Here is a 17,254-nt window from a genome sequence, read left to right on the forward strand (position 1 = left end):
TGTCATAAAACAACATGTGTACTACTGTTTCATGAGAAACTATTTGTTCTGTAAGCCTTCACCTGAAGTACAATAAAAAAATTTAAATTTAAATTTAAAAAAGAAGAAATTAAGTAGCTTTACCTTTCGATGGTTTGAACAATAATAAAGTTATGGCCTGGTTTTAAGCTGCTCTTTTCATCAAAGCGTTATACTTTTTTTCATGACTAAACGTGTACAACTTCCCTTTTTCAATGTTAAGTAAGATCAAGCTTAACAAGCTCCAACTTGAGAACAGCATAATGTGCTTTAAGAATAATGCATGAAGACTGCCTCATGTTAACTTTTTCATTACTAAACTTAATTTGCATCACCAGTCAAAGAAGCACTTAATATACCCCAAAATGACTGTTACGCTAGTGTCTCCAACAATCGGATAACAAGGTATTAAAAGAAGGGGAAAACCTAGTCTATACCCAGCCCACCCCGGAAAGAGAAAAGGCGGCCACACACGGCACCCACGGGACCCCAGCCCCTTCCCTCCTCTGAAAGATTTCTAGAAATAACCCAGCCATACAAAACCAAGGTAATAAAACGTCATGCTTCATTATGTAGGAAAGACTCATGCGTCCTTTCTCACACGCAGAAGGGTCGGCGAAAATTCTTTCACATGATGCTCCTTTTCCTGATTTTTTAAAAGGCTCTCAAGACCAGGTAGTGTAATTCTGAATTATCGAAACGGTTCCCCTTCAAATTCAAGACAGAAAGTGCTCCTGAAACATTATCAGCACGACTAAGAAAAGGCACTTTCTTTAGAGCAAAACACAGTGTGAGGTTAGTTGGCCCTAACGAGACAACGTCCACCTAGGTGAGAAGTGCGTTAGGACGCAAAGCAGATAAAAGAAGGGCCTGTTCTCCTTTAACGGAGGCTTGGGAAATATTTGTCCAAATAAGCTCCTAATAGATGGTGATTGTAGACACACCACTGAAAATCTGGGATGGTAATCCTCAGAATTTACAGACAAAGTTTTTGCTCAACATGCTTTTAAAGAGGCTACACGGGACGTTCTCCCCTTGAAGCAATGGTTTTTGAGATATAGTGGTTAGTTGTTCAGAACATCATTTATTACTTGTGAACCACGATGACAAGTGGCAAAATGCTTAATCCAAGAAGGACAAGTCTCCCAAACTAAGGTCTACATGGCATAACCCTCCTCTCAAAACGAAAGGAACGCGCTTCAAATGCTACAAGAGAAATCCATGCAAACCGGCGCAAGCAGAAGTCGAACGTAAGTCACGAAGGATGGTTTATAAGTTCCTGTAAGATTACGTCATTATTAAGCTGGCTAACTTTCATTCAGAGACCTTTACTAGAGCTAGTTACTCATCCATAAGATACTTAAAAACTAAAAACCAGTTGCCGTCAAGTGAATTCTGACTCATGGTGACCCCGTGTGTTGCACCGTAGAACTGAACTCCGTAGAGTTTTCATAGCCAGGTCTTTCTTCTGAGGCACCTCTCAATGGGTTCGAACCACCAACCTTTTGGTTACTAGCACAGTGCTTAACCATTTGTGCCACCCGGGGACTCCTACGTGATAGTTAAACAATCCTAAAGAGAACAGAAAAACCATTAAAAACGGACTTGTCTGGTTTTGCTTGTTTAGAAAAAGGCAATAGAAAAAATAAATATGTTTTCGATATACAATTACTGGTATTTAACTCTTTAGTTACTATTGGTTTAATGGTATACCAGCCACTTTTTATACCTCTGGACCTTGGAGGCAGTAGGTCTGGTTCTAATGCACTTAGCATCAAGGTGGGTCCCTTTTGAAATGCAGGAAGCTCGGCAGACAGGAGTTGGAGCCTCACTGTTGTCTACGCTGGGCTTTCTATTAGGTGAGGCTTCCCAGATGTGTTACTTTTTGTAAACTTTTACCTTTTTTTCCTTTATTTCTGTGACATAAGATTTGCAAGCATAATTATGGATCTCCTGTGTGATAGTTAGGGAGGCTTGATGGGTTTGTTTTGGTTTTTCTGTGTCATATTTGGAAAAACAGAGGTTTCCCCATGTAACCTAATGGAAAGGCACCTACAGTAAGTTCTTTACTTAGTTTCTTACTGGTATATTGTCATACCCCAGATCGGTGGCGCCAGAGTGACACTTGCCTTACTGGTGGCTTATCTTACTAAATCATATTTTTCAAAATGCATATTTGGTTGTGTTGTGTGCTGTCCAGTCGATTCCAGCTCATAGCGACCTTATAGCGACCCTGGTGGTGCAGTGGTTAAGAGTTCAGGCTGCTAACCAAAAGGTCGGCAGTTCGAATCCACCAGCCACTCCTTGGAAACCCTATGGGACAGTTCTACTCTGTCCTACAGGGTCCCTATGAGTCAGGTAATGCATATTACCAACCCAAAATTTAAACATACTCAATTAGTAAGCATGCATTCCAATACTGAAAACACATGCCATCAAAAAATCTTTAAAAAAATAAAAATTTGGTAACAAAAGGTTTTTAACCTAACATTTCTTTTTCTGTATAAACATACAAAGAAGACCAACAAGTACATATACATCACTTCCTTAAGGCATAAGTCAACACTAAGTAATACCTATTATTAATTTACTAATTTCAAAAAAGTTTCCATCTTTATTATTTTCATCTTATTTATCTGCAGCCATGAGAGTAACAAGTTTTCATTCCATTTGGTTAAATTTTATTTACTTGTTTGACTGCTGCATTTAAGAAAATATCAGTATCTTTTGGCAATTTTTATCTGAAAGTTCTAAAATCAATTACAGATAAGAAAAAGACATTTGATTATATAAATTTCTGCAACAATTTAAAAAATAAATAAAACAAGTCATCTTGTGTAGAAGAATGACATTCAAGAGATTCAATGACTTGTCCCTTAAATAATTTTATTTAAAATATTTTGCATATTTATATTGGTGTAGGTATAAAAAATAGGCCTACAGATATCATCAGATTCTCAAATGAGACCGCAGATCTCCAAAGTCACCAAGTACTAGCATAAACACATTTTAATTTTAGTTTTTAAATAACATGTAGGATATTGTTTTAAAAGAATTTTTTTTCATAAAATATATTCTGATTCCTTTTAATCCAGAATTTAATTAGCAGGAAGGCTGTAAATACATATTTTCTAATTAACAATAAAAAGCTAAAAAAAAAAAAATCTAAAAATTGGATCTGGATTTGCAGGACCCAAACTTAGACTTCACCCCGATTCCATTATACAGTCTCTGGAATTCTGAGTCCCAGCCCTCTGCGCTCCCTCCAGGTGAATCACCGTCTAATTCCTGCGGGTTCAGGAAATACTCTTCCCCAGTCTACAAATCTCACCTCCTCTGAGATGTGAGTCATTTCTTTTCGCAAGGGAGCAAGTTGCTCCAGTTGTTCCTGCAGGAGAATTTGAAAGGGTGCCCCAGTGGACAATCTCAGGGAGGTGGGGGAGCACCTACCTTCCTGGCAGGCAAGAGAATGCTTATTTTTTGCACTTTACCAGAAAGCCCAGTTCTCTGCCAACCTTAATTTTAAGGCTTATTCTTAATTAGAGTAGAGAAGCCTGTTTCAACTTGAAGACACCAGTATAGGTGAATGGACAGCCAGCCACCGCAATGAAAGGTAAACGAAATTTTTTTTTTTTAATTTTCTTAAAAGCTGTGGTTGATAGGATCCTGTGCTGATTAAGACTGTAATTATATTTCTGCTTTCACCTGAGGTTTGAATAAAAAGTAGAAATGAGAATGTTGACTGAATAAAATTGGTAAATCCTTTCTGGGATGTACCACTTTCCAAAACAGGGGCCGTATGTCCTTCCCAGAACTTCACTGCCTCCACCTCAGGCAAACAGAAAATGTAAACTGAATAGTGTGCCTTCAAAATAGGAGACCATGTTCTGATAATCACGTCTACCGAGTGATTTTTAAAAAATCACATTTACTTTATTAGATGAGTAAAACCCAAAGTCCTTTCAATTGTTTCCCAAGATCCAAAACTTAAATTTATTTCACAATCCTTCATTCACTTCAAAATATACGCTGGTTGTTGCTCTGTGCCATTGAGTCGATTCCGACTCAAAGTGACCCTACAGGACAGAGTAGAACTGCCCCACAGGGTTTCCAAGGAGAGGCTGGTGGATTCAAACAGCCGACCTTTGGGTTAGCAGCCTGAGTTCTTAACCACTTCACCACCAGGGCGCCTCAAAAAAAAAATATATATATATATATTCTGTCCCAGTTACCTCATTTTGATTAAAGAATCTCAATCTTTTCATTGTACCACAAACAACAGGGCAATCCTCATTCTGATTCTACAAGAAATCATGTTAAAACATGTCAGGGAAGTCACTGAGAAAACTGCCTAGCTACTGACAAACAGCTTTGTAACAGCTTAAACTTTTTTTAGTTTTTCACATTCCAACTGTTGGGGAAATGTTCATTTCAGGGAGGAAGGCAAGAAATACGCTCAGAGACTTGAACTGCACTAAGTTTAAAAAAAGTATTTTAAAGGAGGTGGGGCTTAAAGTAGGCTAACTTTCTGATTTATTACATTAGATTTCTCTACCACAGACTTTCATCTCACAGTCTCAAGTTGAGTCGGCTTTTGTGTTAGCGATGTTAACATTTTTAACAGTTTTCTTTCAAAATTCTAGTTAGAGATTCCAATTTACTAGCAATGTTAACAGCAAAAAGTTGGGGTCTATAAAAGAGCATATTTGGGGTGGGGAGAGAAAAATAGACACCATGCTGATACCTTATTTCATTATTTCTGACAATTTGAGGTTGAAAGTCTTTCCTCCTTTCCTTCACTAAATTAAGGACTAAGGATATGGGTATCCTTAGTCCTTCAGCAAAATCCCACCCAAAGACGACCTTTGTTTAACACCTATGTTGCACGGGGTTACATCGGTTGAGCAGAGGCGCACTCTGAACTGCTGAATACCTTACTTAAGGACATAGCCTACAAAATGAAAGTCTTTGGTCAGAAGATGATAGCTATTTCTTGAATAGACTGAGGGAAATTTTTCACAGCCAGAGATAGTATGCTGAGAGGGTTTACTGTATCTGGGGATGTGGGTGGAAGAAGGAAGACAAAATTAGAATGGATGTTTTTATTTAGGTTTGTATTGTTTGGGCCCTTCGGGGTCTGCCTGATTCTCTTCCTTCCTTGACATCTTAGCTTTCACTTCCCTTAAGTACAAAAAATATTTCATGCTTAGCTCTGTACTCTGACAAAACGCGGCAGAAATTTAAGATAGAGGAGACCAGAATGGCCATTTATTCTTTGTCTGCTTCTCCATGGAGGAAAGCCCGTGCAAATAAACCCAGAAAAGGGTATGGTTGTGAAGGCAGAAGAGAAGTGAAATCTAGATAAAGTCATCTCCCTGGGAGCATCCTACAGTCTCGAGGGCAGATGTCCTGTCCACAGGCATGAGGCAGTGGTTTGATTTAGGGTGGAAAGCTCCAGACAGAAATCCCAGCAAAATGACCGCGGTTGCAGGGCTGGTCTTGCCAAAAGTTATCAGTGTGACTTGGGCAGGCCTCTTAATTCCCCAGGAGCTCACTCTTCTCCCTCTTAGGTAAAATGAGGGATTGAGATGAGATAATCACGAACCCCGTGATGCCGGAGAGGGGCCAAGATGCTAGGTGTGGTTCTCAAAAAACTCAAGGCTTGGACCCACCACAGAGAAATCATTGAGAGGAAACTGGAGAGAGCGAAAGCTTTCTGTCCACTCCAGTTCTGTCCCTGGCCAGCTGCATTAAGGTATTCAAATCTCAGCCCCTCGAGATCTCAGCTGTTTCCTCTGGAAGATGGACTTGAACACTGTCTGTAAATAAATCTCTGGGATGGAAAGTTATGCATGAATACAAATGCAAGGGACAGCTGCGGTTCTTACAACTGTGGCCATCTGAAGCAGAGAAGCAAGGGTGGAGGCAAACGTGATCCTGATGTTAATACAAGATGAGATCAGCCACGCATAAAACACCAAGACGAACCAGAAAGGAGACTCAAACCTTCTGCTGCCAGCCAATGACCGAAGCCAAGCTTTTACCTGACCTGGCAACTACTTCCAAACTTTTCACTGCATCATACAGCAAATATAGACATAGCAGAACATTAGTTCTCAAGCCTGCAGCCAATTAGCCTATTTTATGTTTCAGGGACATTCTTATTCACCAAACATGAAAGTTTTACGTAAACTGCAGTTGGAAGGAGCACTGATTAGGTTCCACTTAGTATGAGACATCCCATTGAGTCATTCATAATATCTGTGATTCTATAATTTCTGTTAAAGGCATTTTCTGATCATTGCTGTCGTTTTGGAAGAAGAGGGTAATTTCCTTAAACGACTTTTCTAATGTATTAGATAGACACCATACAGCACAAATTGTCCCTCTAGCCTTAATATTAAAACAGTAATTCATATATGTTGATAGCTTATTAAGTGCCCAAGATTACTACATATTTTAACGTGTATTATTTTAAAAAAAAAAAATCCTCATACAAACTTAAAGTACATATTCTTTTTAGTCTCACTTTGCAAATGAGAGAAGCGCTGGTGGTGCAGTGGTTAAGCACTCAGCTGTTAACCGCAAAGTTGGCGGTTTGAACCCACCCGCTGCTCCTCAGAAGAAAGATGTGGCAGTCTGCTTCCATAAAGATTTACAGCCTTGGAAACCCTATGAGGTAGTTCTACTCTGTCCTATAGCCCAAACCCACAAAACCCATTGCCACTGAGTTGATTCTGAGTCACAGCAATCCTATAGGACAGAGTAGAACTGCTCCATAGAGTTTCCAAGGAGTAACTAGTGGATTTGAACCGCAGACCTTTTTGGTTAGCAGTCATAGCTCTTAAGCACTGCACCACCAGGGCTCCCTATAGGGTTGCTATGAATAGGAATCAACTCAAAGGCAAGGGGTTTGGCTTGGTTTGTTTTAGTTTGCAAATGAGCAAACAGGCTTAGACTGATATGCAAATAAGTAGCAGAGCTGTGACCTTGAACTTAGGTCAGCCTGCAGTCAACCATGCTCTTATGCACTACTTTCTATTCTGAGGAAACTCATAATTTGCATAAATATAACCAACTAAACTTTCAGCAATAAGGTAACTAACACGTTGTATATTTTTGGTGTTATATTTGGACACTCATTTCTTTTCCCACTGTTACCTCTTTTTTTGTGGGTTATTTAATAGTTAAAATGATACAGACTTATGGTTAATTTACCTTATGACTTGACTGCAGTAGATAAACAGAGACTTTGGATGCAATCAAGCTGAAGCTACTTTACATCCTAGTTTCCCCAGGTTATACTCGGCACCTGGACACTCAGTTTTGTGTGGAAGCAACAGGGGAATGTTAGTTAAGAATGCAGCACTCAGATGGCCCTGGATTCAAATCCTGTGCTCTGCTACTTACCAGCCACACCGACAGGGACAACCTCTGCACCCGAGCACCTGTTGAAGGAACCTCTTTAAGTCTCAGCTATTCCATTTTAAAAAATGGGTATACAAATTCTTACTACCACGCAGGTTTGTTCTGAGGACAAATAATAACAGCAGCATCTAAGTAGTGAGCTTTTACCAAATGCCAAGCTCTGTTATAAGATTTAATCAGGCATCGCTTCATTCAATCCTCATAACCACCTATGAGCGCAGTTACAGAAAAGGACTGACATGCAGAAGGGTTAGGTAACTTATCCAAGTAAGTGGCAGATCTGCAGTGTGAATGCAAAACGTTTTTAATAAATTAAAATATATCTAAATAATTTAGAACAGTCCTAACACAAAACCCAATCAAACCCACTGCCACTGAGTTGATTCTGACTCACAGTGACTCTACAGGACAGAGCAGAACTGCCCCATAGCGTTTCCAAGGAGCAGCTGGTGGATTCAAACTGCTGACCTTTGGGTTAGCAGCCGAGCACAACCACTGTGCCACCAGGGCTCCAGATATTAGCCAGCATTTACTGAACCCTTATGTCCCTGGGTGGCACAAACAATTTGCACTTGACCACTAATCTAAAGGTTGTTTGTTCGAACCTACCCAGCCGGTCCACAGAAGAAAGGCCTGGTGGACAGAGTCCGTAATGATTACAGCCAAGAAAACCCTGTGGAGCAGATTTACTCTCTAACACATGGGGTTGCCATGAGTTGGAACTGACTGGATGGCAACACCCTTGGGTTTTGTTTTTGTTTTGTTTGTTTGTTTATTCTTATTGTTGCTGTTGGTGGCGGTGGTGTTACACCTGACACACAATATTCAGCTGCCGGAAGAGGGTGTTTCTGTGGCCTCTACAGGCTCTTCAATCGAAGACATTACTGGCTTTTAGCTGCCAGAGCAACTCTCCAGGGGATACAGAGTAGACTGCAATCTACTTTTCAAGTCCATGAGTCCGGAGGGTACCCTTTGCTATATATACCAAGGTTCCGGTTGCTCCAAAGCAAAGGCCAGTATAGTAGTGGAGGCCAGCAAAAGCCAACTAATCCGAGGTCCTTGCATTAAAGGACCATCTGATCTAGTTCAGGAGTGACGAACACTTGGACTCTTCACACATAACAGAGCACTCAGCTGTGGGGCTCTCAGGCTGAGCTAACAGAAGAGACCCAAGAAAGTGGTGCATAGTCATGCCCCCTTTGGGGTTCATGACCCACTTGTCCAAAACTCATTCCTCCTCTTTCCTGCTAGACTCAAAGATTATAAATAATACCAAAATGAATCATATATATATATATATGTGTATATACATAGTGTAAAAAGCATCCACTCAGCGCTGACAGCCACCAGTACAATACCTCAAGTAGTATCTCTGTTTTTCATTCCAACACCCAGAAATACTGACTATCCTTTACAAAGTCATGTTAGCTATGCTCTCCATAACCAGTTTCGAGCCTGTCTAAAACGGCAAGTCAGACAGGCATCAAACACCTGGTGATGCAGAAGTCAGTGGAGTGCGTGCTCCCCGTGGCAGCACCTGACAGAAAACAGCACCACAGTACACTGAGACTTCCTCTCATGGCCTCCCTATCCTTTCCCATCTGGAAGATACTCCCAACAACAGAGCTATCTTGCAACCAGGATGGCAAGGCCCAACACCTCTTCCCTTAGGTTTCGTCCCCAACCTATCCCCTGCCAGGCGGTAGTTCATTTCCCATACTGCCCACCACTCCTCTTCCATGAACTGCTGTTGATGGTATTAGTGCTGTCAAGTCATTTTCAACTCAGAATGGCCCCATGTGACAGAATAGCACTGGCCCATAGGGTGTTCTTGGCTGTTATCTTTAGGGAAGCAGATCACCAGGTCTTTCTTCTGTGAAGCCACTGGGTGGGTTTGAACCGCCAACGTTTGGGTTAGCAGCTGAGCACTTAACCGCTGCGCCACCAGGGCTCCTTCCCATCTAACGTCATCCCAGACAAGCCCTCTCTCCAATGTACTTGCATAGCCATTTCATTTATTTGGACCCTGCCTCGTTCAAAAAAAAAAAAAAAAAAAAAAAGATTCGAGATAGAGTACAGAGATGTTTAATACAAAGTTAAGTTGAAATAAGTTTTAAATAAGAAAAATGAGGCCTAGGAAAAAGAACGGCGGGAAATTAAAAGCCATGTGAGAGACAAGTTCTCCAAACGCATGAATTCCTATAAATCTGACAGCAGTGGCCCACAAACATGACCTTAAGGAGACAGAAAACTCCAACAGGAAAACTCGAAGGTTTAATGACTCAGTGTTGATAAAGGAATGGCAGGTCTCGAGGGACCCTATTCTCAGTATGTAGACCAGAAAGCAGTTTCTCCTACGGACCCCCACACAGCAATGCCCTGAGAGCAGGCACAGTGAGAAGGGTTGAGCCTGGAGACATCAACTCAAAGCTCAGCCAGGCAGCGCCACTCTATCGGGGCAGGAAGTCCCAATGCAGTGGCGTCCAGGTACGTCAGTCATTCTGAGTATTTTCATCACACGGCTGTTTCTAAGAAGGAACCTCTTTAAGTCTCAGCTATTTCATTAAAAAAATGGGTATGCAAACTCCTACTACCACGCAGGTTTGTTCTGAGGACAAATAATAACAGCAGCATCTAAGTAGTGAGCTTTTACCAAATGCCAAGCTCTGTTATAAGATTTAATCAGGCATCGCTTCATTCAATCCTCATAACCACCTATGAGCACAGTTACAGAAAAGGACTGACATGCAGAAGGGTTTCTAAGAAACAGCAGTATGAGTCAGAATCAACCCAATGGCAATGGGTTTTTTAAGCTCTAAAAGGAGTAGAGCTGCCCCATAGGGTTTCCAAGGCTGTAAATCTTTATGGAAGCAGATTGCCAGGCCTTTCTCCCACAGGGCGGCTGGTGGGTTGGAACCGCCAGCCTATCAGTTAACAGCTGAGTGCTTAACCACTGCACCACCAGATATCCAAGAAAATACTGGCAGATACCTACAGAGATCAGGTTAGGTGAGAGAGGGAGCCACATTCTGTGAGCGCCTGAGCGTTTGATAACATAATCAATGAAGACAAGGGATTAAACTAAAAGACTGGACTCTTAGGAACCAGTGTTACGCCATTGATTTAAATGGCGTGAGGATCTGCAGTCAGAACAATGAGGGTAGCTAACCTGCCTTCCGCTGTACTGGAAGAGGCCTTGAGAATACCCACCAGCACGTCCACAGCCCAGAAAACCATAATGATCACCTTATTACAACGGCGACAGCAATAAAAACCACCAACACCATGGGGGTAATATCAGCTCTTGAGTAAAGCTGAAGCCCCAAGATGACCCTTCCAAAACAAGGGTGAGTATCCACGTAAGCTTGAGAAAAACAGTCTTCTTTTTCTTAATAGGCCTGAAACTGTAATCAAACAACTAAAGCCTTTAACCCAGGGTCCTGAATTCTGAGAATTGTTTTTAAGGGACCAGAAGTCACCTGCAATGTATTTGGTTTAGAACATATTCATCTGTAGGTACAACTCTGACGACTGGAATGATAGCCCCTAACTTCTCCGCCTAGTCTCCTCTAAGCCAGTGATCCGGAATTTCTACCACCACTACCACCAGTTGCCAGCGAGTCCATTCCAACTGCATGTGTGTTAGAGCAGAACTGTGCGCCATAGGTTTTCAACGGCTGATTTTTTGGGAGTAGATCACCAGGACTTTCTTCCAAGGTGCCTCTGGGTGTACTCTAACCTCCAACCTTTTGCAGCTGAGAGCACATTAACCACGTGCACCACCCAGAGACTACTGATCCAGAATTTACCTACCTGTAAATCTGACCTTGCCTAAACAGAAAATAAAAACAGACATTCTACTCGGAGAACTATAAAATTTGACTTCTATGCGTAATGAGACTTTTACTACTAAGGGAAAAAAAAAAAGGTAATGTTTGCCATGAATTACACCTTTATATTTCTGTAGCACTTAAAGTATAAAATCAACTCTGCACAACTTATCTCTCCATATTCTCACGGTACCTTTGGGAGCCAGGGGAGGTATTTATCATTCTCCCCATGTCATAGATGTTGTCGAGTCAGTCCCGACTCATAGCGCCCCTATGTACGACAGAACAAAACCTGCCTGGTCCTGCGCCATCATAGATGAAGAAGTACAATGCTTTGCTCAGGGTCAGGGTAAAAGGCTGAGTCAAAAACTTAACACCCGTCCACCGAATCTAGGACACTTCCCACCAGCCAGGCTAGCTATGTCTTTCCACTAACCAAGCAAAGCTGTACAGCAGAAGCAGCCTGCTCTGGGGCCACAAAAACCTGACTTCATTTCCCAGCTTCGCCTCACACTCTCTTAGTGCCATTGGGCAAATTGCTGGATCCCGCTCAGTTATAAGGTTATAAACCTTATAAAGAAGCATTATCAGTAACAGAAAGATAGAAAAATCCCCAGATACTTGGAGATTAAATAAAGAAGCATTAGATGCAATTCTTGTCTTCAGGGAGCTTATTACCCAGTTTACAATCCCCTTCCAAAATTAAAAAAAAAAAATGGCAAGTGACCAAAGGTCACCTGAAAACCTAAATATGAGCGAAATTCTGCCTAACAGCAGGCTACAGGTATCAGGCGTAACTCTGAAGAGAGAACTTGTGGGCAGCACCTGAAAAACCTGAATGAGGAGCTGCTGTGCTCTGCATTCTAAAACCTCTGGGAGACGGACTCCAAGGGTGTACTAATGAAATGCCCTATGAATCCAGTGACCTAATTCCCTCACAGAAGGAGGTGACTCTTAATGAGTGACCTAGCTTCCCTCCCAAAGCCTGCAGCAAAGTTATGCTCTTAGGGCTGCTGGAAAACACACAAATTTAAAATGGGAAATATTCTTAGATTATAAGCTATTCCAAAATGCAAGAGGGACGATATCTTTCAATAGTAATTTGCATCACTAGGCTTTTGAGAACATCACACCTTGACCACCAAAAGGACTACACCGGGATTCCCACGCTATCTATCGGTTTAGTACAGATTTTCAGTAGGAAGGTGATAAAATCATCCCCCAAACCTGAAATTCTTACAATTCTGATCTGAGCTTCTACAGAGAAAATTGGAAAGTGGAGGACAAACAAGAGAGGTGGTGACATTACAACCCTGTCCTTTGAAAACTACCACCACCATCAATCCAAAAAATCAGCTGTGAACCTTGAACGGAGTAACGAGACCCTGTGAGCTCCAGGGAGAGGTACGGTATTGTTACTGCCTGGTGGGGTACACCCGCCAGCTCTTCACGTTGAGGAAGGGTTTCCCCTAGGCTGGCACAAATGACTCCCCATGCTAATATATCATCCAGTGAGTTTCAAAAGCAGGCCAGGTCTGTGTGGACAAGCTGGGTGCAAAAGGTGGCGGCAGTTCATTACCTTTGGATGCTGATGCTTCCCCTGGTCTTCCCAGACCCCTTCCCAGGAGACAGCAGAGGGCCTGGAGCCCAACACACCTGGATTCAAGTCCCCACTTCATCACTTACAACCGTTTCTTTCCTTCAGATCTGGAACCTCAGTTTTCACAACCATAAAAGCAGTGTAGCAATGTGAAGAGTCCACCAGAGGACTGGCTGTGACCTAAACAATGCGACCTCCTGGCACTATTTTTGCTGGGTTGCTAAGAAGAACCAGGAAAAGCATTTGAAAAGATGGCTAAGTGATGGTCACTAAAGCTGGAAAAACCAGGAGGGGGAAAAGGAGAAAGATACATTTATACTCAAAGTAGAACATTTAACGTAGTGGTTAAGAGCTTGGCTGCTAACCAAAAGGTCAGCAGTTTGAATCCACCAGCCACTCCTTGGAAACCCTATGGGGCAGTTCTATTCTGTTCTATAGAGTCACTATGAGTCAGAACTGACTTGACGGCAATGGGGTTGGTGTAGTTTGATTTTTATAGGTTATATGGAGCCCTAGTGGCAAAGTGGTTAAGAGCTTGGCTGCTAGCCAAAAGGTCAGAAGTTCGAATCCACCAGCCTCTCCTTGGAAACCCTGTGAGGCAGTTCTACTCTGTCCATAGCCACATAAGCTCAAATGATGTACAGATCAAGGATCGCAGAATCAAGTGTTTGTAGAATCAAGCAGAGAATGCTCCTGAGTGAGGAGGACCACGAAGCCAGCAGAGAAGGCTGTGAGCTGGTGATCTAGAAGCATGTGCCTCATCGGGAAGGGGCAGCTGATACCGGTGGATTCTTCACGATCCGTGTTGGCACATCTCCTTTTTCATGACAGGATCCAAGTCTGGGTTCTTATGTGAAACCTCCTGATGTTTTCAACATCATTCAGGCCAAGCAAAACTAAGTCGCCAGTTTAAAAGATCACCCGGTCTTTCAAGAGGTTGAGAATAACACAAACCCCACACTGCCCTATACTAGCCTTTCTACTTCCTGCCCTCCACAATGAACACAATCCTTCTTCATTTTTCATCAGGGCAGTATAACAGAAAGAATTGCAGCTTTAGTTTCAATCAGAGCGGATCTGAATCCTGGCTCTATATGTTACTCACTGTGTGAGTCAGGGCAAGTTAATCTGTCTGAGCCTTCCTTGGTTGGTTCTTCCTCACCTGGGAAAAAAGGAATCACACACCTAGGTCACCGAGTTGCTCTGAGGCTTGCCAGGGAACTCAAGTATCTATTTCAGGGTCTGAGACAAAGGAGACAGTGAGCGCGTTAATCCTCTTCTGCCACCCTGGTTGTAAAAAGACAGCTCACAACCAACATCATAGAATCCCAGTTAACAAAATAGCCAAAGGGTGGCATCAATGGGTGGCTGAGGGAAGCAGATGGTCTCTGAGCAGAGATAGCATCTAACCTCAGGAACGGCTGTAAAAACTAAGCCTACCACAGACATCACATTCTTGAGTGGTTTAATCAGCTCTTAGCTGGGGAAGCAGGCCATGGTAGGACAGGATTCCTGACCATCGACGTGGTCCTGGAATGGAGCCCTTCACTAGCGCTGAAGCAATCCTCCTTGCAACACACTGCAGGTGCTGGGATATGCAGAGAAGGGATCGATGGCTGAGCTGCAGTAAAACCCACGCAGACTATGAAGACAGACAGGTGGCAGAGGAGGGTCTGAGACAACTTAAAGGAAGGCCAAGGTCTTGGAGCAAAACAACCAGTGAAATGGCTTCACAGAGGGTGGCTGAGGCCATCGGTTATGAAACAAATTCCACTGTGTATTCACAGCATACGACAGAAACTTAGCCCCTACCATGCGCAACTGTGCCAGCTACTTTGTAAATATTATCTCAGTCATCCTGCAATGGAAGTATTGTCGTACCCATTTTATAGATGAGGAAACGAAGGGTGAGAAAGCTGAAAACCACAGAGCTGGGATTAGAACCCCGGTCAGTCAGAAAGCCAAGTCCTTGCTCTTTCAGCTCTACCCACTGTCACCATACTCGGCTAGGGCTAAGACATCAGACAATAAGCGTAATGAAATCTTCCCTCAGTCTTAGATCTATCTCTACCTCCCACCGCGCTCTCCTTCTCATTACAGGTATGTATTTTTGCAAGAGTTGTCTGAAATCGCTGCCTCCACATCCTCACCTCACAAGCATTACTCAATCCTTTGTAATCAGACTTTGCCTTTCCCCCCTCTTCCCAACACACGTACACACACACGCGCGCACACACACACACACAGAGCACGTGAAACACTGGCAAAGATGAACAATAACCTCCTGTTACTGAATCCCACCCAATGGCCCTTTGCTGTCCTATGTCACTTGACTTCCCTGAAGAATAAAACTAGTCACAACTCCTCACAAACTCTTGTCTCTTGGTTCACATGATACTATTCCTTCCTGGTTATCCTTCCAAGCTCTTTGCCACTCTTTCAGGAACCCCCCTTTCCCTAGGGTAGCTCCTTAAAAATCTCTGTCAGCCCTTTCCTGTTCTCAATTCACTGGCCAGTTTCCTCCTGGGCAATCTCATTCACTCCCATAGCTTCATCTATCACCTATCTTCCTACCTACCACCTACTTGACCCCCCAAATTTACATCACCAGCCAGGAGCACTTCCCCAGGCTCCAGACCTGTATCTTCAATTGCCTAGTAGACATCTACACATGGCTATTGTGTGTTGTTGTTGTTAGGTACTGTCACGTCTCTTCCGACTCATAACGACCCTATAGGCCAGAGTAGAACCGCCACATAGGGCTTCCAAAGAGTGGCTAGTGGATTCGAACTGCTGACCTTTTGATTAGCAGCTGAGCTCTTAACCACTATGCCACCAGGGCTCTGCAGATATTACACAGGCATCATGGAATCAACAAATCCAAAGAGAACCCCACCCACCCCAACATGTGTAACTCCTCTCAAGGGCCCTATGTCAGTGAAAGAAACCAATACCTAAATACCTGGGAGGTCTCCAACATTCCTCCTCCCTTTTCACCATTATCATCAGCCACCCATCCCTCAACATGCCTCACATTTATCACATGTCTCCATCCCTCCATGCCACTGTCTTCTCCCCTATAGTTGACTGCATTTTATCTCTGGCCTCACTCAGCACTACCATCTACTCCCTTCTAATCAGACCTTCAGCAAGTCGGCCACAACCCAGCATCAGAGCTGCCATGGAACCTTCCCCTTAGCCAGGGCGCTCCTCTGTATTTCCACAGCATCCCAAACCCATCACCCTGTACTGGAATGGTCTGTTTACTTCTGGCTCCTCAACTAGACTATAAACTCCTTGAGGACAGCCCAGTTGAGGCAGAACTGACTCTTCTTGTCGTTATATTCCCAGGGCCCAGGACATGATTAGACTCTCACTAAATGTTTTTATGAAAGCGGTCAAGTCACTACAGTTGACATTGAAGGACAGGTAGGTATTTTCAAGGGTAGGGAAAGAATAGGGGAAAAGGAGGTCATTCAAGGAGCACGAATGGGAATGAGGAAAATCAGAAGGCCCTGGTGGCGCAGTGGTTCAGCTCTCAGCTGCTAACCAAAAGGTTGGCAGTTTGAATCCACCACCTGCTCCTTGGAAACCCTATAGGGCAGTTCTACTCTGTCCTATAGGGTCGCTATGAGTCAGAATCCACTGGATGGCAACGAGTTTTTTTTTTTTTTTTTCGTAAACACAAGGAATGCCCTCTGAGAATCAACAGTTTGCTTAAAGTACAGAGCTCCCAATCAGCTTACAGATGATCTGGAATTTCATTTGAGCAAGGATTAATGGGAATAATGGAAGCAAAAAAATACTATTTACACAGCACTTAATTTATGAATGCATATTTTAATTTAATCTTATAATGATGCTATTAAGTAGGTACTAATTGTCTCCACAATTCAAAAGGCTAACTATGGGCCAGATTTCCCCAAGTTTATCAACACCTTTTAACAATCAGAACCCAGCATGCTTTAGCTTCCTCACTCCACAGTCGTCAACACTACAAAAATAGCTCCTTATATTTGATTAGTAACTGTAGCTCAAGAATTGCCCTACCATACAACAATTTGGGATTAGAGAGCAAAAGAAGGACATGGCTACAGGGGTTATACAGGAAGATTAATCTGAAAACAAGAAGGAGAGATGCGAGAGGAAAGAACCCAGAGGCAGAAAGAGGAAGTCAGTACAGTAGACAAACATGAGCCTCAGAGTCCCTCGATCCAGAAGAGGACCATGGGGATAGCCAGAGCCTCTATCTGGAAGAGGACCATGGGGATACCCCAAGCCTCGATCTAGAAGAGGACCATGAGGATACCCAGAGCCTCAATCTGGAAGAGGACCATGGGGATACCCCAAGCCTTGATCTAGAAGAGGACCATGAGGA

At 42.9% G+C, this 17,254-nt stretch overlaps 2 protein-coding genes across 2 annotated transcripts in view; one reads left to right on the forward strand and one right to left on the reverse strand.

The window, feature by feature from the left end:
* The window catches only part of MED12L (mediator complex subunit 12L), a 359,000-nt gene that overhangs the window by 104,093 nt on the left and 237,653 nt on the right, over window positions 1-17,254 (reverse strand). The gene's annotated exons all lie outside the window — the stretch shown is intronic.
* GPR87 (G protein-coupled receptor 87) overlaps window positions 3,337-17,254 on the forward strand; it is a 24,493-nt gene continuing 10,575 nt past the window's right edge. Inside the window, exon 1 of the mRNA XM_004379186.3 lies at window positions 3,337-3,631. The gene's annotated coding sequence lies outside the window, so the exon portion shown is untranslated. The remainder of the gene's footprint in view (window positions 3,632-17,254) is intronic.

This window comes from Trichechus manatus, unplaced genomic scaffold (genome assembly GCF_000243295.1).
Source record: "Trichechus manatus latirostris isolate Lorelei unplaced genomic scaffold, TriManLat1.0 scaffold00062, whole genome shotgun sequence".
NCBI classification, from domain to species: domain Eukaryota; kingdom Metazoa; phylum Chordata; class Mammalia; order Sirenia; family Trichechidae; genus Trichechus; species Trichechus manatus.